General features: G+C 49.9%; 1 protein-coding gene across 1 annotated transcript in view; it reads left to right on the top strand.

Moving 5' to 3' along the window:
* Positions 1-23,941, top strand: part of LOC139757118 (uncharacterized) — a 257,712-nt gene extending 233,771 nt beyond the window's left edge. The window contains exon 7 of the mRNA XM_071677215.1: positions 17,446-23,941. The gene's annotated coding sequence lies outside the window, so the exon portion shown is untranslated. The remainder of the gene's footprint in view (positions 1-17,445) is intronic.
* Positions 23,942-27,212: the final 3,271 nt, after the last annotated feature.

Below are 27,212 nucleotides of genomic sequence, written 5' to 3'. Positions count from 1 at the left end.
ATTTTAGCATTTGATTTATAGCCGGCGAGATAGATGATGGCTAGTGATGTTCGGGCTTGCGTCCGAACACTCCCCCCTTAATGGCTTCGTTCCTATAATTAGTCGCCAATAATTCACAGAATAAAACTCTACACATGTTTACTTTTATGGTATTTTATGCAGAATGTTATATATAGAAAGTAATTGGTATATGTAGTTGAAAAGCTTTTTAAATGTTTAAAAAGATTAGTGTTTGGAGGAGTGTCATGAGTTTCGAAGGAGGTGGTGTTTACGTTCGCCGGAGGGTAGGTAAAGGCACCATAGATGCTCTTAACTCCCATTCTCGGGGCGCAGACAATGATATATGGAACTCAAATTTTCTTCTGGACAGTTTTAAATAAGAATCGGGATCGTTAATTTTGTGTATTTTTGCCCAGAGAAAATGATTGTCTCGGAGGAGCAACGTAGGAAAGTGTTTTATATCGTTGGTAAAGTGCGTGATGTAGGCAACTTAGGAAAGTGTTTTTATACCGTTGGTAAAGTGCGTGATGTAGGCCAGGTGTGAACACATTGGTACCGACAACTATTTTTTCTCTATCTCTATCTCTATCTCTATCTCTATCTCTTTTCCTTTTCTCTTAATTTAACCAGCACGATTAAAAGCCCCCTGAGCACGACGGTACGACCCTTGAGAACAGCGGTACGACCCCCTGAGCGCAAGGTCACGACCTTTGCGTATAATTCCATGATCTTTGACCTTACACCTTAATGCTCAGACGTCGTACCGTCGTACTCAAGGGGACGTACTGTCGTGCTGAGGGGTCGTCCGTCATGCTCAGGGAGACGTACCGTCGTGCTCAGTACTGTCGTGCTGAGGGGTCGTCCGTCGTGCTCAAGGAGACGTACCGTCGTGCTCAAATGTCGTACCGTCGTACTCAAAGGGACGTACCGTTGTGCTCAAGGGAACGTACCGTCGTGCTCAGGAAAACGTACCGTCGTGCTCAGGGGAACGTACCGTGGTATTCAAACGTCGCACCGTCGTACTCAAGGGGACGTACCGTCGTGCTGAGGGGTCGTCCGACGTGCTCAAGGAGACGTACCGTCGTGCTGAGGGAACGTACCGTCGTGCTCAGGGGAACGTACCATCGTGCTCAGGGGAACGTACCGTGGTATTCAAAGGTCGTACCGTCGTACTCAAGAGGACGTACCGTCGTGCTGAGGGGTCGTCCGATGTGCTCAAGGAGGCGTACCGTCGTGCTGAGGGAACGTACCGTCGTGCTCAGGGGAACGTACCGTGGTGTTCAAACGTCGCACCGTCGTACTCAAGGGGACGTACCGTCGTGCTGAGGGGTCGTCCGACGTGCTCAAGGAGACGTACCGTCGTGCTGAGGGAACGTACCGTCGTGCTCAGGGGAACGTACCGTGGTATCCAAACGTCGTACCGTCGTGGTCAGGAGTCGTACTCTCAAGATGGAGGTTAAACTTTACATCAGTTCTCCCAACATGTAAGATTTTTATGCACGATTTTTTTTATTTAATTTGCGCGATTATCGTTTTCTTTCTACATCTATGGAATGGTTATTTCATGCATCTGTAGAAAACGGTCCGTCAGTGTACAGAGGTCAGTGTAGGCCAGGGACAGTGTCATGGTGTACGTACACTGAACACTGGAAGAGCAACAGTTGACAGTTCATATTGTTACGTTGGTCTCGTGTGAGTGTGTGTGTGTGTGGAGGAAATGGTGGCCACACAGCGGCCTGCATCCCAACTGCCTCCTTCTGTCTCCAGTTCCCTCGCCCCCGCCGCACCCCAGCTCGGTGCACGCACCCCCAACCCCAGAGCCCCAACACCCCTCACAGTACACCAGCACCCCAGCCACGCCAGACAGTGAACCAACCGCACCACCCCAGCCAGTACACCAACCCTAGCACCCCAAGCCAGTACACCAATCCCAGCACCCCAAGCCAGTACACCAGCCCCAGCACCCCAAGCCAGTACACCAACCCCAGCATCCCAAGCCAGTACACCAACCCCAGCATCCCAAGCCAGTACACCAGCCCCAGCACCCCAAGCCAGTACACCAGCCCCAGTATCCCAAGCCAGTACACCAACCCCAGCACCCCAAGCCAGTACACCAACCCCAGCACCCCAAGCCAGTACACCAGCCCCAGCATCCAAGCCAGTACACCAACCCCAGCGCCACCCCAAGCCAGTACACCAGCCCCAGCATCCCAAGCCAGTACACCAGCCCCAGTATCCCAAGCCAGTACACCAACCCCAGCACCCAAGCCAGTACACCAGCCCCAGCACCCCAAGCCAGTACACCAACCCCAGCATCCCAAGCCAGTACACCAGCCCCAGCATCCCAAGCCAGTACACCAACCCCAGCACCCCAAGCCAGTACACCAGCCCCAGCATCCCAAGCCAGTACACCAGCCCCAGCACCCCAAGCCAGTACACCAGCCCCAGCACCCCAAGCCAGTACACCAGCCCCAGCATCCCAGCCAGTACACCAGCCCCAGCACCCCAAGCCAGTACACCAACCCCAGCATCCCAAGCCAGTACACCAGCCCCAGCACCCCAAGCCAGTACACCAGCCCCAGCACCCCAAGCCAGTACACCAGCCCCAGCACCCCAAGCCAGTACACCAACCCCAGCACCCCAAGCCAGTACACCAGCCCCAGCACCCCAAGCCAGTACACCAGCCCCAGCATCCCAAGCCAGTACACCAGCCCCAGCACCCAAGCCAGTACACCAGCCCCAGCACCCCAAGCCAGTACACCAGCCCCAGCATCCCAAGCCAGTACACCAGCCCCAGCACCCCAAGCCAGTACACCAACCCCAGCACCCCAAGCCAGTACACCAGCCCCAGCATCCCGAGCCCGTACACCAACCCCAGCACCCCAAGCCAGTACACCAGCCCCAGCATCCCCAGCCAGTACACCAGCCCCAGCACCCCAAGCCAGTACACCAGCCCCAGCACCCCAAGCCAGTACACCATCCCCAGCACCCCAAGCCAGTACACCAGCCCCAGCACCCCAAGCCAGTACACCATCCCCAGCACCCCAAGCCAGTACACTAACCCCAGCACCCCAGCCAGTACACCAGCCCCAGCACTCCAAGCCAGTACACCAGCCCCAGCACCCCAAGCCAGTACACCATCCCCAGCACCCCAAGCCAGTACACTAACCCCAGCACCCCAGCCAGTACACCAGCCCCAGCACTCCAAGCCAGTACACCAGCCCCAGTATCCCAAGCCAGTACACCAGCCCAGCACCCCAGCCAGTACACCAGCCCCAGCAACCCAAGCCATTACACCAGCCCCAGCATCCAAGCCAGTACGCCAGCCCCAGCACCCCAAGCCAGTACACCAGCCCCGGCACCCCAGCCTGTACACCAGCCCCAGCATCCAAGCCAGTACACCAGCCCCAGCATCCAAGCCAGTACACCAACCCCAGCATCCCAAGCCAGTACACCAGCCCCGGCACCCCAGCCAGTACACCAGCCCCAGCATCCAAGCCAGTACACTAGCCCCAGCATCCAAGCCAGTACACCAGCCCCAGCATCCCAGCCAGTACACCAGCCCCAGCATCCCAAGCCAGTACACCAGCCCCAGCATCCCAAGCCAGTACACCAGCCCCAGCATCCCAAGCCAGTACACCAGCCCCAGCACCCCAAGCCAGTACACCAGCCCCAGCACCCCAGCCAGTACACCAGCCCCAGCAACCCAGGCCAGTACACCAGCCCCAGCACCCCAAGCCCGTACACCAGCCCCAGCAACCCAAGCCAGTACACCAGCCCCAGCATCCCAAGCCAGTACACCAGCCCCAGCAACCCAAGCCAGTACACCAGCCCCAGCACCCCAGCCAGTACACCAGCCCCAGCAACCCAGGCCAGTACACCAGCCCCAGCACTCCAGCCAGTACACCAGCCCCAGCGCCCCAAGCCCGTACACCAGCCCCAGCACCCCAGCCAGTACACCAGCCCCAGCAACCCAGGCCAGTACACCAGCCCCAGCACTCCAGCCAGTACACCAGCCCCAGCAACCCAGGCCAGTACACCAGCCCCAGCACTCCAGCCAGTACACCAGCCCCAGCACCCCAAGCCAGTACACCAGCCCCAGCACCCCAAGCCAGTACACCAGCCCCAGCACCCCAAGCCCGTACACCAGCCCCAGCACTCCAGCCAGTACACCAGCCCCAGCACCCCAAGCCAGTACACCAGCCCCAGCACCCCAAGCCAGTACACCAGCCCCAGCACCCCAGCCAGTACACCAGCCCCAGCAACCCAGGCCAGTACACCAGCCCCAGCACCCCAAGCCCGTACACCAGCCCCAGCAACCCAAGCCAGTACACCAGCCCCAGCAACCCAGGCCAGTACACCAGCCCCAGCACCCCAAGCCCGTACACCAGCCCCAGCAACCCAAGCCAGTACACCAGCCCCAGCAACCTAAGCCAGTACACCAGCCCCAGCATCCCAAGCCAGTACACCAGCCCCAGCACCCCAAGCCAGTACACCAGCCCCAGCACCCCAGCCAGTACACCAGCCCCAGCAACCCAGGCCAGTACACCAGCCCCAGCACCCCAAGCCCGTACACCAGCCCCAGCAACCCAAGCCAGTACACCAGCCCCAGCACCCCAGCCAGTACACCAGCCCCAGCAACCTAAGCCAGTACACCAGCCCCAGCAGCCCAGCCAGTACACCAGCCCCAGTATCCAAGCCAGTACACCAGCCCCAGCACCCAAGCCAGTACACCAGCCCCAGCACCCCAAGCTAGTACACCAGCCCCAGCACCCCAGCCAATACACCAGCCCCAGCAACCTAAGCCAGTACACCAGCCCCAGCACCCCAAGCCAGTACACCAGCCCCAGCACCCCAGCCAATACACCAGCCCCAGCATCCCAGCCAGTACACCAGCCCCAGCATCCCAGCCAGTACACCAGCCCCAGCACCCCAGCCAGCACACCAGCCCCAGCACCCCAGCCAGTACACCAGCCCCAGCATCCCAGCCAGTACACCAGCCCCAGCACCCCAGCCAGTACACCAGATCTTCCATCCCCAGTACACCTACCTAACCACCCCTCCCAGTTCATCACCCCCACGATCCCTCGCCCAGTACACCAGTCCCAGAATTTATACAGTCCCCAGTACACCTTCCCCTTACGATCCTTCACTCCCCATCTCACCCTCCCTCTCTTCACCTCCACTTCCACTTCCCTGATAATCTCTCCCCATCTTCCCAGACACCCTTCCTCATCTCCCCTCACACCCCAGTATCTCCCTTAACACCCCTACACTCCCTCATAACCCTTCTGATCTTCCTTCACTCATTTTTATCTCCCCTCATTGGTCTCTTTATCTCCCCTCATCTCTGTCACACCCCTCTTTATCTCCCATTACCCCTGTCGACTCACACGCCTTTCCTCATCTCCCCTCACACCTCTCCGTATCTCTCTGCACACCTTTCATCTCCCCTCACAACCCGCCTCATCTGCCCTAACCCTCATCTCTCCCCTCACACCCCAGTATCTCCCCTCTCACCCATGTCACCTCCCCTCACGCTCCAGTATCTCCCCTCACACCCTAGTATTCCCCCTCTCACCCCCGTCATCTCCCCTCACACCCCAGTGTCTGTCTTCATAATGTCATCTCCCCTCATGCTGCATCATTTCCGTTCTTACCCTGTTATCTCCCCTCATACCTTAATCCTCCCTCCTCACAACCCTGTCTTCTCCCCTCATACCTTAATCCTCCCTCCTCACAACCCTGGCATCTCTCCTTACACCCTAATCCTCCCTTCTCACAACCCAGTCATCTCCCCTCACATCCTAATCCTCCCTCCTCACAACCCTGTCATCTCCCCTCACACCCTAATCTCCCTCCTAACAACCCTGTCATCTCCCCTCACACCCTAATCCTCCCTCCTCACAACCCTGTCATCTCCCCTCACACCCTAATCTCCCTCCTCACAACCCTGTCATCTCCCCTCACACCCTAATCCTCCCTCCTCACAACCCTGTCATCTCCCCTCACATCCTAATCCTCCCTCCTCACAACCCTGTCATCTCCCCTCACACCCTAATCCTCCCTCCTCACAACCCTGTCATCTCCCTTCACACCCTAATCCTCCCTCCTCATAACCCTGTGATCTCCTCTCATACCTTAATCCTCCCTCCTCACAACCCTGTCATCTCCCCTCACACCCTAATCCTCCCTCCTCACAACCCTGTCATCTCCCCTCACACCCTAATCCTCCCTCCTCACAACCCTGTCATCTCCCCTCACATCCTAATCCTCCCTCCTCACAACCCTGTCATCTCCCCTCACATCCTAATCCTCCCTCCTCACAACCCTGTCATCTCCCCTCACACCCTAATCCTCCCTCCTCATAACCCTGTGATCTCCTCTCATACCTTAATCCTCTCTCCTCATAATTCTGTCATCACCCCTCACACCCTAATCCTCCCTCCTCACAACCCTGTCATCTCCCCTCACACCCTAATCCTCCCTCCTCACAATCCTGTCATCTCCTTTCACACCCTAATCCTTCCTCCTCACAATCCTGTCATCACCCCTCACACCCTGATCCTCCCTCCTCATAACCCTGGCATATCCCCTCACATCCTAATCCTCCCTCCTCACAATCCTGTCATCACCCCTCACACATCAATCATCCCTCACGACCTTGTCATCTCTCCCTCACACCCCTTCCCTCGACACGCTTCCTCATTTTCCCCTCACGCCACAATGTTTCCTTGGCCTCTACTCATATTTTTCTCTTTACCTCCCCCCCCTCATATTCCCCCATATACATCCTCATCTCTTTTAACATCCATTCTGAAATTGCCTTGTCATCCCTCACACCTCTGCACACCACCCTTCGTACCCATCATTACCCCTCACTGAAATGGGCCTAATTCCTCCTCACACCCCTCATTTTCCTTAATACACCTCCTTATTTCACCCCACAACTCCCTCACCTCACATTACGACCTCCTTATCTCCCCTCACAACCTCTATTTCACCTCACACCCTCATCTCTCTTCACACCCTAGTGTCCCTTCGCACATTCATCTCCCCCTCACACCACTGCCATCTTCCCTCACACTTGTCTTATCTCCCCATGCATCCCCCTCATCTCCCTTTACACCTACCTTATCTCCCCTTACACTCATCTCCCATCTCATTTTTCTCATCTTCTCACTACCTCCTCGCCTATCCTCACACTTTGCTCATCTTCCTCACACCCCCCTTCATCTTCCCTCACACGCCTCTCATCTCTCTTCATACGTTGCTCATCTCCCCGCATGCCCTCCTCATCTTCCCTTATACTCGCCTCATCTTCCTTACACCCACTTCATCTTCCTTAACACTCGCCTAATCTCCCCCTCACACCTTCCTCATAGGCCCTCCGACCCTCCTCATCTCTCCTCACACCGACATTATCTCCCTTCACTCGAACCTTATCTGCCCCTCTCACACTCCTTATTTCCCCTTATACCCGCGTCATCTCCCCACAGTCCCTCCTCATCCCTCACACCCTCGTCACCTCCTCCTCACACCTTCCTGATCACCCCTACACCCTCCTTCTTAACCCTCACACCCTCCTCCTCACCCCTCACACCCTCCTCCTCACCCCTCACACCCTCCTCCTCACCACTCACACCCTCCCCTTCACCCCTCACACCCTCCTCCTCACCCCTCACACCCTCCTCCTCACCACTCACACCCTCCTCCTCACCACTCACACCCTCCTCCTCACCACTCACACTCTCCCCTTCACCCTTCACACCCTCCTCCTCACCCGTCACACCCTCCTCCTCACCACTCACACCCTCTCCTCACTCCTCACACTCCCCTCACCCCTCACACCATCCTCACCCCTACCCTCATGATTACCCCTAACACCCTCCACTTCGCCCCTCACGCCCTTCTCCTCACATCTCTCACCCTCCTCCACTTCCCTCACACCCTCCTCATCACCCCTCACGCCCTCCCCCTCACACCCTCCTCCCCACCACTCATACCCTCCTCCTCACCCTTACCCTCCTAATTACCCCTGACGTCCTCCCCTTCGCCCCTCACACCCTCCTCCTCACCCGTCACACCCTCCTCCTCACCCCTCACACCCTCCTCAACCCTCACACCCTCCTCCTCTCACCTCACACCTTCCCCGTCACACCATCCTCCTCACCCCTCATACCTTCCTCCTCACCCCTCACACCCGCCTCCTCACCCCTCACACCACCCTCCTCACCCCTCACACCCTCTTCCTCACACCTCACACCCTCCCCTTCACCCCTCACACCCTCCTCCCCTTCACCCCTCACACCCTCCTCCTCACCCCTCACACCTTCCTCTTCACCCCTCACACCCTCCTCTTCACCCCTCACACCCTCCTCATCGCCCCAGATCCCGAGAGCGCCACTGGGAGTGACTTCATCAAACCCCAGTAAATAATGCAATATCCCCACATTACCTGCCTGTCGTGTTTTGCATTTGCTGTCAATTTTAATCTTGCAAAGTTTCCATAAGGTCGTTATCTCAGCGACCACTCTTTGTTTGCCTCGGGTCTCCTCTCCCGCTCCTTCTTTGGGGAATGAGGCAGCGCCCTCATGCCTGTCTCTCTCTCTCTCTCTCTCTCTCTCTCTCTCTCTCTCTCTCTCTCTCTCTCTCTCTCTCTCTCTCTCTCTCTCTCTCTCTCTGACACGGGAGCTCTGCCCACCTAACATTTCCTTGCCACCACTGGCATGGGCCGTCCACACTGTCTCGAGGTCCCCCACACTGTCTCGAGGTCCCCCACACAGACTCGAGGTCCCCCACACTGTCTCGAGGTCCCCCACACAGACTCGAGGTCCCCCACACTGTCTCGAGATCCCCCCACACTGTCTCGAGGTCCCCCACACTGTCTCGAGGTCCCCCACACTGTCTCGAGGTCCCCCACACAGACTCGAGGTCCCCCACACTGTCTCGAGGTCCCCCACACTGTCTCGAGGTCCCCCACACAGACTCGAGGTCCCCCACACTGTCCCGAGGTCCCCCACACTGTCTCGAGGTCCCCCACACTGTCTCGAGGTCCCCCACACTGTCTCGAGGTCCCCCACACAGACTCGAGGTCCCCCACACTGTCTCGAGGTCCCCCACACTGTCTCGAGGTCCCCCACACTGTCTCGAGGTCCCCCACACTGTCTCGAGGTCCCCCACACAGACTCGAGGTCCCCCACACTGTCTCGAGGTCACCCACTCTAACTCGAGGTCCCCCACACTGTCTCGAGGTCCCCCACACTGTCTCGAGGTCCCCCACACTGTCTCGAGGTCCCCCACACAGACTCGAGGTCCCCCACACTGTCTCGAGGTCACCCACTCTAACTCGAGGTCCCCCACACAGACTCGAGGTCCCCCACACTGTCTCGAGGTCCCCCACACAGACTCGAGGTCCCCCACACTGTCTCGAGGTCCCCCACACAGACTCGAGGTCCCCCCACACTGTCTCGAGGACAGTCCCCGCCCGTTTGCGGACATACAGACTCAGGTATCGTCCTGCTGAGCTACCCTGTATGACACGGGCCTCCCGTATGATACGGGCCTGCGGTGTGATACGGGCCTCCCCTATGATACGGACCTCCCATGTGATACGAGCTACTCGTGTGATACGGGCCTCCTGTGTGATACGGGCCTCCCGTGTGATACGGGCCTCCCATGTGACACGGGCCTCCCGTGTGATACGGGCCTCCCGTGTTATACGGACCTCTCTTGTGATACGGGCCTCATGTGATACGAGCCTTCCGTATGATACGGGGGGCCTCCCGTGTGATAAGGGCCTCCCATATGGTACGTGCCTCCGGTGTGATACCGACCTCCCGTGTGATACCGACTTCCCGTGTAATACGAGCCTCTCGTGTGATACGGGCCTCCCGTGTGATGCGGGCCTCCCGTATGATACGGGCCTTCTGTGTGATATGGGCCTCCCGTGTGATACGGGCCTCCCGTATGATACTGGCCTTCCGTGTGATACGGGCCTCTCGTGTGATACGGGCCTCCCGTATGATACGGGCCTTCCGTGTGATACGAGCCTCTCGTGTGATACGGGCCTCCCATGTGATACGGGCCTCCCGTATGATACGGGCCTTCCGTGTGATATGGGCTTCCCGTGTGATACGGGCCTCCCGTGTGATACGGGCCTCCCATGTGAAACGGCCTCCCGTGTGATACGGGCTTCCCTTGTTATTCGGCCTACCATGTGGTAAGGGCCTCCCGTGTGATTCAGCCTCCCGTGTGATTCAGCCTCCCGTATGATTCGGCTTCCCGTGTGGTAAGGGCCTCCCGTGTGATATGGGCCTCGTGTGATACGGGCCTCACGTGTGATACGGCCTCCCGTGTGATACGGGCTTCGTGTGATACGGGCCTCCCGTATGATACGGCCTCCCGTGTGGTAAGGGCCTCCCGTGTGATACGGGCCTCCCGTAGACGTCCATTTGTCCATTGAGTTACAACAGTATGTCTGTAGCCTCCCCTGAGTAGCCTCTCCGTGTTCAAGGGTCGTATCTCCGTGCTCAAGGGTCGTATCTTCGTGTTCAAGGGTCGTATCTTCGTGCTCAAGGGTCGTATCTTCGTGTTCAAGGGTCGTATCTCCGTGCTCAAGGGTCGTATCTTCGTGCTCAAGGGTCGTATCTTCGTGTTCAAGGGTCGTATCTTCGTGTTCAAGGGTCGTATCTCCGTGGTCAAGGGTCGTATCTTCGTGCTCGAGGGTCGTATTTTCGTGCTCAAGGGTCGTATCTTCGTGTTCAAGGGTCGTATCTTCGTGATCAAGGGTCGTATCTTCGTGTTCAAGGGTCGTATCTCCGTGGTCAAGGGTCGTATCTTCGTGCTCAAGGGCCGTATCTTCGTGTTCAAGGGTCGTATCTTCGTGTTCAAGGGTCGTATCTCCGTGGTCAAGGGTCGTATCTTCGTGCTCGAGGGTCGTATTTTCGTGCTCAAGGGTCGTATCTTCGTGTTCAAGGGTCGTATCTTCGTGCTCAAGGGTCGTATCTTCGTGTTCAAGTTTCGTATCTTCGTGCTCAAGGGTCGTATCTACGTGCTCAAGGGTCGTATCTTCGTGTTCAAGTTTCGTATCTACGTGCTCAAGGGTCGTATCTCCGTGGTCAAGGGTCGTATCTTCGTGCTCGAGGGTCGTATTTTCGTGCTGGATGGTCGTATCTTCGTGCTGGATGGTCGTATCTTCGTGCTGGATGGTCGTATATGATGGTCGTGATAATTGTCATCACTATTAACACTCATATCACAGCTGTTTCTCTCTTATGTAAGTCTTACACTTACATACATTACTATTATTATTATTAAAAGTAGTAGTAGTAGTAGTAGTAGTAGTAGTAGTAGTAGTAGTAGTAGTAGTAGTAGTAGTAGTAGTAGTAGCAGTAGTAGTAGTAGTAGTAGTAGTAGTAGTAGTAGTAGTAGTAGTAGTAGTAGTAGTAGTAGTAGTAGTAGTAGTAGTAGTAGTAGTAGTAGTAGTAGTAGTAGTAGTAGTAGTAGTAGTAGTAGTAGTAGTAGTAGTAGTAGTAGTAGTAGTAGTAGTAGTAGTAGTAGTAGTAGTAGTAGTAGTAGTAGTAGTAGTAGTAGTAGTAGTAGTAGTAGTAGTAGTAGTAGTAGTAGTAGTAGTAGTAGTAGTAGTAGTAGTAGTAGTAGTAGTAGTAGTAGTAGTAGTAGTAGTAGTAGTAGTAGTAGTAGTAGTAGTAGTAGTAGTAGTAGTAGTAGTAGTAGTAGTAGTAGTAGTAGTAGTAGTAGTAGTAGTAGTAGTAGTAGTAGTAGTAGTAGTAGTAGTAGTAGTAGTAGTAGTAGTAGTAGTAGTAGTAGTAGTAGTAGTAGTAGTAGTAGTAGTAGTAGTAGTAGTAGTAGTAGTAGTAGTAGTAGTAGTAGTAGTAGTAGTAGTAGTAGTAGTAGTAGTAGTAGTAGTAGTAGTAGTAGTAGTAGTAGTAGTAGTAGTAGTAGTAGTAGTAGTAGTAGTAGTAGTAGTAGTAGTAGTAGTAGTAGTAGTAGTAGTAGTAGTAGTAGTAGTAGTAGTAGTAGTAGTAGTAGTAGTAGTAGTAGTAGTAGTAGTAGTAGTAGTAGTAGTAGTAGTAGTAGTAGTAGTAGTAGTAGTAGTAGTAGTAGTAGTAGTAGTAGTAGTAGTAGTAGTAGTAGTAGTAGTAGTAGTAGTAGTAGTAGTAGTAGTAGTAGTAGTAGTAGTAGTAGTAGTAGTAGTAGTAGTAGTAGTAGTAGTAGTAGTAGTAGTAGTAGTAGTAGTAGTAGTAGTAGTAGTAGTAGTAGTAGTAGTAGTAGTAGTAGTAGTAGTAGTAGTAGTAGTAGTAGTAGTAGTAGTAGTAGTAGTAGTAGTAGTAGTAGTAGTAGTAGTAGTAGTAGTAGTAGTAGTAGTAGTAGTAGTAGTAGTAGTAGTAGTAGTAGTAGTAGTAGTAGTAGTAGTAGTAGTAGTAGTAGTAGTAGTAGTAGTAGTAGTAGTAGTAGTAGTAGTAGTAGTAGTAGTAGTAGTAGTAGTAGTAGTAGTAGTAGTAGTAGTAGTAGTAGTAGTAGTAGTAGTAGTAGTAGTAGTAGTAGTAGTAGTAGTAGTAGTAGTAGTAGTAGTAGTAGTAGTAGTAGTAGTAGTAGTAGTAGTAGTAGTAGTAGTAGTAGTAGTAGTAGTAGTAGTAGTAGTAGTAGTAGTAGTAGTAGTAGTAGTAGTAGTAGTAGTAGTAGTAGTAGTAGTAGTAGTAGTAGTAGTAGTAGTAGTAGTAGTAGTAGTAGTAGTAGTAGTAGTAGTAGTAGTAGTAGTAGTAGTAGTAGTAGTAGTAGTAGTAGTAGTAGTAGTAGTAGTAGTAGTAGTAGTAGTAGTAGTAGTAGTAGTAGTAGTAGTAGTAGTAGTAGTAGTAGTAGTAGTAGTAGTAGTAGTAGTAGTAGTAGTAGTAGTAGTAGTAGTAGTAGTAGTAGTAGTAGTAGTAGTAGTAGTAGTAGTAGTAGTAGTAGTAGTAGTAGTAGTAGTAGTAGTAGTAGTAGTAGTAGTAGTAGTAGTAGTAGTAGTAGTAGTAGTAGTAGTAGTAGTAGTAGTAGTAGTAGTAGTAGTAGTAGTAGTAGTAGTAGTAGTAGTAGTAGTAGTAGTAGTAGTAGTAGTAGTAGTAGTAGTAGTAGTAGTAGTAGCAGTAGTAGTAGTAGTAGTAGTAGTAGTAGTAGTAGTAGTAGTAGTAGTAGTAGTAGTAGCAGCAGTAGTAGTAGTAATAGTATTGTTTTCATAATCCCTTGTGGTTGAGATGATTATAATGACATGATTAATACATTCATTATAATGATTAATGTGAGAATGAATGCCTTTCTTCACGAATAGTGAATGATAATTGCCCTATAAGAGTGGGATTAGATCGTACAGTACATTACACAAACGTTTAGCACATTGAACAAACGTTTAGTACATTAAACAAACGTTTGGCACATTGGACAAACGTTTGGCACATTGGACAAACGTTTGGCACATTGGACAAACGTTTGGCACATTGGCCAAACGTTTAGCACATTGGACAAACGTTTGGCACATTGGACAAACGTTTGGCACATTGGACAAACGTTTGGCACATTGGACAAACGTTTGGCACATTGGACAAACGTTTGGCACATTGAACAAACGTTTGGCACATTGGACAAACGTTTGGCACATTGGACAAACGTTTGGCACATTGGCCAAAGGTTTGGCACATTGGACAAACGTTTAGCACGTCAGACAAACGTTAAGCACATTGGTCAGACGTTCGGTACCTTCGAACAAACGTTTACCCCTCCGTCCGTCCCTCCTTCCTTCCATGCTTCTTTCCTTCTTCCTATCCTTCTATCCTTCTTCCTTCCTTCCTTCTATCCTTCCTTCCTTCTATCCTTCCTTCTATGCTTCCTTCCTTCCTTCCTTCCTTCTATCCTTCCTTCCTTCCTTCCTTCTATCCTTCCTTCCTTCCTTCCTTCTATCCTTCCTTCCTTCCTTCCATCCTTGTTTCCTTCTTCCTATCCTTCCATCCTTCCTTCCTTCTATCCTTCCTTCCTTCCTTCCTTCTATCCTTCCTTCCTTCCTTCCATCCTTCCTTCCTTCTATCCTTCCTTCCTTCCTTCCTTCTATCTTTCCTTCCTTCCTTCCTTCCTCCTCCCTCACCTGTCTCAGGTAGATGGCCTCCCTTGGCCACCCTTCCCTCACGCCTCCCTCACCCTCTTCCCCCCTCCTTCCTCCCATCCTCCCCTCTCCCCTCCCCTCACCCTCAACCCGCGCACCGCTTCATCTTCCCCTTCCTCGTCACCCACCCATCCCTCCCCTCTGTCTCCTCCCTCGCCCATCCCCCCCCTTCCTTCACCACCCCATCCCCAGCCTCTTTACCCTCCACCTCCCTCCTCCCTCGCCCCCTCGCCCCCCTTCACCACCCCATCCCCTTCCTCGTCACCCACCCACCCCCTCCCCTCTGTCTCCTCCCTCACCACCCCATCCCCAGCCTCGTTACCCTCCTCTCCCCTCACTCCCTTCCCCGGGAAAGGTTCCGGCGGGGCTGTGTTTTCGTGGTGGGGGGGAGGGGGGGGTCGTCGTGGTGGTGGGGGTCGTGTTGGTGGTGGGGGGGGGGGTCGTCTCCCGTGGTGGTGGGGGGGTGGGGTGGTCTTTGTTCACTGTAATTATCTTGTTTTGCAAAATTTTATCACACATAATTCGTCTTGGGTACATTGAAAGGCGCGCCGCGCCTCCCCACGCCCCCACCACGCCACCACGCCACCCCACCCCACCCCACTACCAACCACCGCCCGCCCGCGCCCACCCTGCCCTCCCCACCCCACCCACCCTCCGCCCCCTTCGGTGATTGACTTACTAGATGCTGATGAGGTGGTGGGTTATGGCGTGCCCAGCAGCGTACGGCAGCGCACCGTAACACCAACCATTTCTTCCCCCTCCCTCCCCCTCCTCCCCCTCCTCCCCCATCACCCACTCTCCCCTACCCCTACCTGACCTGCCTCTCTCTCTCTCTCTCTCTCTCTCTCTCTCTCTCTCTCTCTCTCTCTCTCTCTCTCTCTCTCTCTCTCTCTCTCTCTCTCTCTCTCTCTCTCCTCTCTCTCTCTATCTATCTATCTATCTATCTTTCTCTTTCCGCCGTTGTAAGATTAGGTTATATACCAGGTGTCATCACTGGTGGGTCGCACCGTCCGTCGTGTTCAAGGGTCACACGTCGTGTTCAAGGGTCGTACCGTCGTGTTCAAGGGTCGTACCGTCGTGTTCAAGGGTCGCACCGTCGTGTTCAAGGGTCGCACCGTCGTGTTCAAGGGTCGTACCGTCGTGTTCAAGGGTCGTACCGTCGTGTTCAAGGGTCGCACCGTCGTGTTCAAGGGTCGCACCGTCGTGTTCAAGGGTCGCACCGTCGTGTTCAAGGGTCGCACCGTCGTGTTCAAGGGTCGTACCGTCGTGTTCAAGGGTCGCACCGTCGTGTTCAAGGGTCGTACCGTCGTGTTCAAGGGTCGCACCGTCCGTCGTGTTCAAGGGTCACACGTCGTGTTCAAGGGTCGTACCGTCGTGTTCAAGGGTCGTACCGTCGTGTTCAAGGGTCGCACCGTCGTGTTCAAGGGTCGTACCGTCGTGTTCAAGGGTCGTACCGTCGGGTTCAAGGGTCGCACCGTCGTGTTCAAGGGTCGCACCGTCGTGTTCAAGGGTCGCACCGTCGTGTTCAAGGGTCGCACCGTCGTGTTCAAGGGTCGTACCGTCGTGTTCAAGGGTCGCACCGTCGTGTTCAAGGGTCGCACCGTCGTGTTCTAGGGTCGTACCGTCGTGTTCAAGGGTCGCACCGTCGTGTTCAAGGGTCGCACCGTCGTGTTCAAGGGTCGCACCGTCGTGTTCAAGGGTCGTACCGTCGTGTTCAAGGGTCGTACCGTCGTGTTCAAGGGTCGCACCGTCGTGTTCAAGGGTCGTACCGTCGTGTTCAAGGGTCGCACCGTCGTGTTCAAGGGTCGCACCGTCGTGTTCAAGGGTCGTACCGTCGTGTTTAAGGGTCGCACCGTCGTGTTCAAGGGTCGTACCGTCGTGTTCAAGGGTCGTACCGTCGTGTTCAAGGGTCGCACCGTCGTGTTCAAGGGTCGTACCGTCGTGTTCAAGGGTCGCACCGTCGTGTTCAAGGGTCGCACCGTCGTGTTCAAGGGTCGTACCGTCGTGTTCAAGGGTCGCACCGTCGTGTTCAAGGGTCGTACCGTCGTGTTCAAGGGTCGTACCGTCGTGTTCAAGGGTCGCACCGTCGTGTTCAAGGGTCGTACCGTCGTGTTCAAGGGTCGCACCGTCGTGTTCAAGGGTCGTACCGTCGTGTTCAAGGGTCGCACCGTCGTGTTCAAGGGTCGCACCGTCGTGTTCAAGGGTCGTACCGTCGTGTTCAAGGGTCGTACCGTCGTGTTCAAGGGTCGCACCGTCGTGTTCAAGGGTCGCACCGTCGTGTTCAAGGGTCGTACCGTCGTGTTCAAGGGTCGCACCGTCGTGTTCAAGGGTCGTACCGTCGTGCTCAAGGGTCGTACCGTCGTGCTCAAGGGTCGTACCGTCGTGATCAAGGGTCGTACCGTCGTAATCAAGGGTCGTATCGTCGTGCTCAAGGGTCGTACCGTCGTGCTCAAGGGTCGTACCGTCGTGCTCAAGGGTCGTACCGTCGTGATCAAGAGTCGTACCGTCGTAATCAAGGGTCGTACTGTCGTGCTCAAGGGTCGTACCGTCGTGGTCAAGGGTCGTACCGTCGTGGTCAAGGGTCGTACCGTCGTGCTCAAGGGTCGTACCGTCGTGCTCAAGGGTCGTACTTTCTACCTCAAGACTCTCACCTATGTGTTCGAGGGTGATACTTACTGTTGGCAGTGTTGGCAACAATGATGGTAGTGTCAGTAGTGACCACAATATTGTTGTCCTCTGCCATGCTGACTTAGTGACACCTTGTCTCTAACTCTAATTCGATTTTTGTCAAAAAAAAAGAAAGAATTACTGACAACACACACACACACACACACACACACACACACACACACACACACACACACACACACACACACACACACACACACACACACACACACCTGAGGAGAGGATGAACACCTGGGTTGGGTGTGGGCCCCACACCCAGTGAGTGTGTGCTGACCCAAAGTCAATGTGCCTGTCTATGTGTGTGTCTATGTGTGTGTGTGTGTGTGTGTGTGTGTATGTGTGTGTGTGTGTGCGTGTGTCTATGTGTAGACTCGTGGATTGTGTGTGTGTCTATGTGTAGACTCGTGGATTGTGTGTGTGTATGTGTAGACTCGTGGGTTCTGTGTGTGTCTATGTGTAGACTCGTGGATTGTGTGTGTGTGTGTATGTGTAGACTCGTGGATTGTGTGTGTGTGTCTATGTGTAGACTCGTGGCTAGTGTGTGTGTGTGTGTGTGTAACCCTGGCTTCAACGTGAGGTTAATTCTCTCCCTTTTTCCCTTACAGATGTGAGAAGCTGATGATGGTCGGCCAAGACACACCTGCAGAGGTTGCACAGATGCCTTGGCATCCCCTACACACCTGCCACCCTACACCTGCCATGCCCACTCTTCCCCCCCCCCCTCCCCCCTGAAGGCGTAAGGCCCATGGTGCACGGAAACTCACGGAACAAAAAAAGAAGAAGAGAGAAAAGAAAGAGAGAGAGAGAGTAAGAGAACACCAGCCCGGTGGTTGTGGGGGAGACGGACGGAAGCAGACAGATGATCCACACGTGTTCATAACTGCTGTGTTACGAGGGGAAGGCAGCACAGCGGCACCTGCTGGGGGGGACGGGGAGAGAGAACCCCTCTCTACCTGCTCACGACCCCTCTTTTCTGGGGGGGAAGGAAGGGGGAGAGTGGGGGGAGAGGAGGAAGAGTGGGAGGGGAACCTGTTGGATGTGAAGGTCACAGTTGTGGAACAGATGGAGCAGTGTGCCCCGCCCTCCCCCCTTCGCCCCGCCCCTCCAGGGAACATCTGACCGGAACATCACTTGCCCCTCCTCCTCTTCCTCCTCTTCCTCCTCCTCCTCCTCCTCCTCCTCCTCCTCCTCCTCCTCCTCCAAAGTGAATTCCCGAACCTTTTACCTCACCTGAGATAGATAGATAGATATATATAGATAGATATATATATGTATATATATCTACCTTTACACCTCGTGTCAGCTGGTGTTAAGTGTGTGTTTGTGTGTGTGTGTGTGTGTGTGTGTCACGGACGGGGATGGCCCCTGGCCCAGCCTGTGTCTCGTCCCATCACACGAGGACAACAAGTGGATAGACCACAGTGCTCCAGGGTTGGTTAGACCAGAGGCTCAAGAAAATGGTGTGCCATGTGAAGATGTGATCTGTGCGTCACGGACAGTGCCCCACTTTGTGCCACGGACGGTGCCCCACTGTATGTCACGGACGGTGCCCCACTCTGTGTCACGGACGGTGCCCCAATCTATGTCACGGACGGTGCCCCACTCTATGTCACGGACGGTGCCCCACTGTATGTCACGGACGGTGGCCCACTCTATGTCACGGACGGTGCCCCACTCTATGTCACGGAGGGTGCTCCACTCTATGTCACGGACGGTGGCCCACTCTATGTCACGGACAGTGCCCCACTCTATGTCGCGGACGGTGCCCCACTCTATGTCACGGACGGTGCCCCACTCTATGTCACGGAGGGTGCTCCACTCTATGTCACGGACGGTGGCCCACTCTATGTCACGGACGGTGCCCCACTCTATGTCACGGAGGGTGCTCCACTCTATGTCACGGACGGTGGCCCACTCTATGTCACGGACAGTGCCCCACTCTATGTCGCGGACGGTGCCCCACTCTATGTCACGGACGGTGCCCCACTCTGTGTCACGGACGGTGCCCCACTCTGTGTCACGTACTGGACGTCCCTCAATGACGTGATGGGAACATTATACGACAAGGAAATTTGTGACAGCCGTAGACTTGAAGATGGACGATGAGAAGTTTGTAATTCGATAACTCAAGTTGTGAGTATGTTGTGATACAGTTATGTTCATTTACAACACTGGAGACGCGTTACCAGTGCATTGTCGCTACGATGGTGAGAGTACGGGGGGGACTTCCCTGGCGCTGCAGGCAGTGCGTGTGGACCCATCATGGCCTGAGGCGTTGAAATGATCAGGCAATCCACGTCGATGAGCCACACTGTATCACTTTGGTGACCTGTCTCCTCACTGACTCCTCCTCCTCCTCCCCCATAGTCGTTTCCAAATCACACCACTGAGGCCTAGTGCCTCGTGTGGGAGGGAGAGTGGGGCGACGTACCCACCCAATCCAGTGGCTGTTTTGGTTCATGTTTTCAGCCCAGGTTCAGTCAGTGAGGCATAGGGCTTAACCTGGGCTGGTGTCGAAATGCCAGACTTGAATAAGCTGCCTTGCTCACCCTGCAACGTCTTACATCGCCAGCCTCTGGACTCGACATGGTGCTCTTCATATTGATTTCTGAACGTTTTCTCGAGATGTCTTAATGGATCCACGTGAGGGAAGAGATGAGAGAGGTGGAACGTCTTATTCTTTATATTTTCATGTGAACATCACCACCATCTTTATGCCAAGGGACGGGTCTGACAAAACCTCTGCAACCAGCCAATTTTTGTTCGTCTGTACAACTGGTGGAAACATTTACATACGAGGAGTCGTGTGGAAAATTTTTTTTTTTTTCTTTAATCAGCTTTGGTCCTTTATGATTTGTTGTTTGTCTTCACAAAAGCCAAGATCAAGTGATGGCCAGTTGGGTCAGCATGGTTGAGACAACATTGGACAATGTTACATTTAAAAGCGATACTCGTGTCAAGTCTGACACTGACAGTGGACAATGAAGTCAGTCATAGTGTTTAAAAAAAAGGAAAGAAAGAAAGAAAAATGGACATCTTACGTGTAATTTTTTTTTTCTATAACCTATCATTTCCCTGTGCACAATTGCAGTATTGTAAGTGGAAGCTTTTGGAGTCCATGGCAGTCTTACGTAGCTGTTATAACGATATGTTAACAATTGGATTATCCTGGTGCAGTATGTGACGTATAGACTCTAGCATTCACAGTGGATTGGAGGGATGATCCACCGTTAGCTGGAGAGATGACACCAGCCATCTTCACTACATTGCTGGCCCAGATATTCCACATCAAACATCTACTGTAGATGATGGGTCTCTCGTGTGTACTGGCTAATGGTAGATTGAGGACTCAAAGGTTCAAGGGAGACACCAGACATCCATCCATCATCATTAATAGTTTCCTTTTTGTGTTTTAAGATTGCGTCAATAAATTCTCGAGGTCCTACTCTATGAACTTGACTGTCTGGGAGGAAGAACGTCGCTGGACTTCATGTATCTTAAAGTTTTATATCAGCCACGGTGCAGGGCCCTTCCAGTGTTCTCCTAACCTTCAACCAGGAAGTCGTGAGTGTGAGGGGGGGTCTGTGTGTGAACTCCACTGGTTGGCGTTTGTACATACTAGATTATTCCTATGTACATACATTTTTTTTATGTGGTAGGTCAAGTAGCAAACAGAGCCTTGAAGCAGTCGGGAGAACCGTTAGATTTTTTTAATTGTAGAGCCGACTGATTTGTAACGTCACAATCACGTAAGGACATGGATTCCTTCTATCGTCTCGTTCGTGTAATGCAAATAGATCCCAGTATGATACGTTCTGGATCGTGTGTAATCCTACTTGATCCATCCTGGACAGTGTATGATACCTTAAATACCTTTCTTCTTCTCTCTTTTTTTAACCCACTAAAGAAGAAAAAGAATATTGCTGGCTCATCTATCAGACCAGGTTTGATACACATTATGTGTATGATGACGCCAAGTGCTGGGTTCATGTTCCATGCCAAGATGTGCTGTTCACAGTTGGGTTTTCATAACATGGGATGAGCGTGGTTGCAGGTGTGCCTGCTCTCTCTCCCAGGTGTTTCTGTCCATCCCATTGCTTTGTTGTTAGAGCGGAGTAGGTAGAGCCAGTGGTGCGTCTGAACCATTAGGAATATATATATATATATATATATATATATATATATATATATATATATATATATATATATATATATATATATATATATATATATATTCAGATTGGCTCTGTGTTGATGTTAACCATTCAAGTGGGTGATAAGTAGTTGTACGACTGTATTTTGTGTATATTTCATTTATTTTAAATTTTTTTTATCATTATTGTTATTATTCCCGAGAATGCGCTGTGTTTTTGAGGCAGAAGGTGTACTAGGGGAATAGTGTGTGAATATATATATATATATATATATATATATATATATATATATATATATATATATATATATATATATATATATATATATATTATGCAATGAGCTATTGAGGAAGGTAATGAGATGGCTGCTCATTTAATCCTGGACTTGGTTCATTATCCTTGATAACCTCTGTCTTGGTCTCATCCAATCATTGTTATATTCTCTCACAATATGTCTAATGGCTCATCATTAGTTTGGGAAGCTCTGGCCTCATCACCCAAAAGCCATGACCCTCTTCCATTGGCCACGTATTCAAAACTGCTCAAAATTTGTACAGCACAATATTTGTCTACACCATAAACGCGTGACACAAGTACACTCCTTTCCTTCCCTTTGATGTTAAAAAAGAGACATTTTTGCTCCAAATGACAATGCTCTGTTAGAGGTTACATTAATACAAATATATGTATATATATATATATATATATATATATATATATATATATATATATATATATATATATATATATATATATATGATTACGCTATGCACTTGGACTTAACAAGTAATTGCATCGTATCAGACAAGATATCATTAGAGATCATGATGAATATGCCGAATTATTACGTGGTGATCATGTCAAAAATGAATTATGATAATTGAGCTTCCTTCGTCATAGGACATTAACCAAAGTTAGTTATCGACACAAAGTCCTCATATCCCTTACAGGAGGTGGTAGTGAGGGCTGGGAGTTAGGTTAGGTAGGGGCAACACACTTGCGAGAAGCACCACGAGCAGGCCTCTTCGTCCAGAAGATGAGAAGGAGGAGTAGCTTCTTGTTTCAAAAAAAGGAGGCCACACGACCCTGCTCCCGCGTGGAGTGCATCGCCTCAAAGTTGCAGGTAGGGGGGGGGCCTTACAAGGGGGGTCATGGTGTTGTATGCTGATGATAAAAAATGATAATAATCTATAATAAATTCATTTGGTAGGCCTACATTTGTTAAAAAACTTGAACATTTTTGGTTAATCCACCTCATACATGACACCTGTGTATCAGTATTACACCCAATTGGTAAACGAAAGAATATTGAATATTCGGGTGTACCTGCTGAATGAGACTTAGCTGTCGAATATCATATTTTCTTTTTCTAAAGATATTCAGAACCATAGAGAAATCTAATTAGCAAGTTGACCTGTGCCTTTCATTGTGCTGGCCAGCCCAAGACTGTGAGAAGAGAACTTCAGTAATGATTCGACAGGTCGTGTTGATTTCTGTACTTGTTTACAAACACATTTCAAGGATTGCTTCTGAAACTGCTGGTTTATCCTCCTCATAAAACCTGGTGTGGTTTAACAAAACCTTGTTGAACTAGTGATATCCCTCAATCCTAAGTCTTTGTTCAGAATATATTTATTTCTGAAGGAATATTTTTTTCTTCTTTTTTTTACAAATGAGAATCATTTGGTACTCAAGTAAATAAGGCATGTAAATGAGATGTTGGATAATGTTTCTGTTTTCTTAGAGTTGTAAGTGGAAGTTGAGGTTATGTTGTAAGTGTAAACATTATGAAATTATTTACAAAAAAAAAAATAAAGAAGTCTATGTGGTTCTATATCTTATATCACTGCGTGGAGTAAGATGGGTTGAAATCTATATGAGACCATATATTGACGTGTTTTGTCATCATTATGTCTATTTTTCTACTCTATTATATCAGAATTGTAAATCCAGTTTTTGTTATCTAGGGATGTTCAGCCAGAAGTAGTGATGGAGATGGGTGGGTGTTAGTGATGGGTACATGGATGTATAAAAAAGGGGGCTTTCATCTCCTAAGCCACCACCACCTTCCTCCCCCTACCACCCCCCAAAAAAGTATCTTGGCGCGGTCATGGTTAAGTAAGACTCTCTCAAGGGTGTATGTACAGACAGCCAAAAAATTAAGTTGACTTGGGGGAGTCAAAGGAAAATAAACAATCAATTGTAAGATTATCTGAAGACAAGATTCTTTGTTGTTTGTTGCTGTTGGTGTTAAGTGGGAGGTACATTACAGAGATGTGATAATTATATTACAGTGGAGACATATGATAATTATAATACAGTGGAGATAATTATATTACTGTAGAGATATGATAATTATATTAACAGTGGAGATTATGGTAGTTATATTTACAATGGAGACATGATAATTTTGTTGTTACAGTGCAGACATGATGATTATGTTACAGTGGAGACATGATAATTATATTACAGTGGAGACATGATAATTATGTTGCCGTGGAGACATGGCCATTATTTTACAGTGGAGATACGATAATCATATTGCAATGGAGACGTGATACAATTATGTTACAATGGAGACGTGATACAATTATGTTACAGTGGAGACGTGATACAATTATGTTACAGTGGAGACGTGATACAATTATGTTACAGTGGAGACGTGATAGCTATATCACGGTGAAGACACGGTAATTACATTGCAGTGGAGACACGGTAATTACATTACAGTGGAGACACGGTAATTACATTACAGTGGAGACACGGTAATTACATTACAGTGGAGACAATGATAAAGAAAATAATTGTGTTAGAGAGAATCCATGTTCCCCCTTAAAAAAAAAAATTACATTAGATGAATATAATAGTCTAGTTTCATACTATGAAAAGCTTGTGAATTAGTTCATTTGTGCTACTTTCTTTTAATTATATATATAAATATATATATATATATATATATATATATATATATATATATATATATAAATATATATATATATATTTTTTTTTTTTTTTTTTTTTTTTTTTTCTTTTTTGAGTTCCCTGAAGGATGGTGTATTTCATGTTGTATATAGTGTATATGATTTGATGTGTCATGAGGTACCATAATAATTGGGGGGTGGCAGAGATGTCTGCCAGGTCGGGACGATGGTGTAGTGTGAGGTACACAATGAGATTTTTATATTTTCTGTACTTAAGTTTAAGTGTAAGTGTAAGAGAGGCGAGATCGTCATTTTTCGACTTGTAGTAGAAGGAGGAAGGGGGAATAATAAAAAATATGATAGAATGATAATGATAATAATGATAATGATAATCATGCACAATTGGCCTCTACTTTTTTTTTTCTCTCTCTCTCTCTTTCTCTGTCTCTTTCTCTCTCTCTCTCTCTCTTACTCTTAGAAAACGGGGTGTGGTGGTAGAATGAAAGAAAACAGGAAAACACTTGACTGATTGTTGTGATTTAACGCTTGAAATAAGGGGTTGGTTTGAGGGTGAGGGGTAGGTGGCTGTGAAATGAGGGGTTGGTTTGAGGGTGAGGGGTGGGTGAGGGGTAGGTGGGGTGGGTGAGGGGTAGGTGGGGTGGGTGAGGGGTAGGTGGGGTGGGTGAGGGGTGGGTGCAGGATGCTTGTACTGCCCCAGACAACTTGGTGGGTCATGTGCCCGGGGATGGAGGGGGGAGACAAAAAGAGGGGAAAGGGGGTGAGGGTGGGAGATCCACAGATATGATCCCCTGTGTATCAGGGGGAGAGGAGGGGGGAGAGGAAGAGAGAGAGAGAGAGAGAGAGAGAGAGAGAGAGAGAGAGAGAGAGAGAGAGAGAGAGAGAGAGAGAGAGAGGTGGGCAGGGAGAGGGTGTGATGGTGAGGTGACCAAACCCCACCCCATCTGTGCACACGTCACAGGTAAACAATAGATCAATAGATATATTTGGCATCTCTTCATTGCCAGTGTTGCCAATGTGATCTCTATAATAATTTTGTTGTGTTGCAGATCTCGCAAATGACTTATCTTTGTTACGTCACGCATGTAACTGATTAGCAGTGAGTGGGTGGGTGGAGGGAGGAGGAGGAGGGACTGTCACGGGAATGGCGGGGAGGGGGTTGGGTGGGTGGGTGTCGAACTGAGAAGAGCCAGTAAATGGCTAAACAGACCTCAGGACACTGGAGAGAATTTTTATTTTTTTTCCTTTTTTTTTCATAATGGAACGATTATTAGACTTGTTGAGCACACACATACACACACACACACATACAGACACACATACTGACCACGCGTCAAGCACGTGTGCGCCCGGGGTTTGGGCCGTACGGGGTCGAATCCTGGGCGAGGCCCTCGGCCCACACTCAATCCCAGGTGTTCATCCTCCCTCCTTGTGTCTGGTCAGTAACTGGGTACCTAATTTAGGCAGGATTACGCGAATGTGTGTATGTATGTATATACACATGAGAGTAAAGATATATATATATATATATATATATATATATATATATATATATATATATATATATATATATATATATATATATATACAGACACACAAGGTTGAAGGACAAGCCAACACTAGTGTAAAATTCTCTTCCCGTAACATACAATATGTAATCAGAAATAGTGATGATACACACACACACACACCCACACACACACACACACACACACACACACACACACACACACACACACACACACACAGACGGGTTTCAAGGAGAGGGGTGGGTAGGTGTGGCTGAGGAAAGTGTAGCTTTCGATGTTGTCCTCTGTTGACTGTACGCAGCGAAAATAATAAAATGTATGAAGCAAAAACTGTGTGTTCTTCCTTATGTTGAGACTCCCATGTGAAGCTAAACACACACACACACACACACACACACACACACACACACACACACACACACACACACATATATATACATACATACATACACATACATACACAACACACACACACACACATATATATATATATATATACATACATACACATACATACACAACACACACACACACCAGTGACTCCCATGTGTAGATATACACACTTACACACACACACACACACAACAGTGACACCCATGTGTAAGTATACACACACAAACACAAGGTCTGAGAACATTGACTAAAGACATTCTTTCTCGAATGAAAATATTATGTGTGAACTTTACACGAGAGAAGAATGTGGACTGCTACAGAGAAAATTGATTCTCGGCCTGAAGAGAACCCGCCTGTGGTCTGCAAAACCTTCCTGTGGTCTGGTAAGTGCTGAAGTGATATCCTGCTTCGTAAAATTGTGTAGAAAAAAAAAAAAAGGAAAGCAACGGAAGAAGAGATACTCAGGTTTAAGGTATTTGTGGTCATCTACCTTCATAACCCTGTGACTCACTTCCGCTTCCATGGTTCCATCCGCTGCCAGATCCACTCCCATATATCTAAAACACTTCACTTCCTCCAGATTTTCTCTATTCAGACTTACCTCCCAATTAACTTGTCCTTCAACCCTACTGAACCTACTATTCTTGCTCTTATTCACACATACTTTCAACTTTCTTCTTTCACACACTTTTCCAAACTCAGTCACCATCTTCTGCAGTTTCTCACCCGAATCAGCCACCAGCGCTGTATCATCAGCGAACAACTGACACTTCCCAGGCCTTCTTATCCTCAACAGACTGCATGCTCGCCCCCTCTCCAAAACTTGCATTTACCTACATAAACATCCCATTCATCAACAAATTAAAGAACCATGGAGACATCACACACCTCTGCCGCAAACCTACATTCACTGGAAACCAATCACTTTCCTCTCTTCCTACTCGTACACATGCCTTACATCCTCGATAAAAACTTTTCACTGCTTCTAACAACTTTCCTCTCACACCATATATTCTTAATACCTTCCACAGAGCATCTCTATCAACTCTATCATATGCCTTCTCCAGATCCATAAATGCTACATACAAATCCATTTGCTTTTCTAAGTATTTCTCACATACATTCTTCAAAGCAAACACCTGATCCACACATCCTCTACCACTTCTGAAACCACACTGCTCTTCCCCAATCTGATGCTCTGTACATGCCTTCACCCTCTCAATCAATACCCTCCCATATAACTTCCCAGGAATGCTCGACAAACTCACACCTCTGTAATTTGAACATTCACCTTTATCCCCTTTGCCTTTGTACAATGGCACTATGCAAGCATTCCGCCAATTCTCAGGCACTTCAC

The sequence above is a fragment of the Panulirus ornatus genome, chromosome 24, assembly GCF_036320965.1.
Source record: "Panulirus ornatus isolate Po-2019 chromosome 24, ASM3632096v1, whole genome shotgun sequence".
Lineage (NCBI taxonomy): Eukaryota > Metazoa > Arthropoda > Malacostraca > Decapoda > Palinuridae > Panulirus > Panulirus ornatus.
Note: the sequence above shows the minus strand (reverse complement) of the source record. Positions and strands in the feature narration are given on the sequence as shown.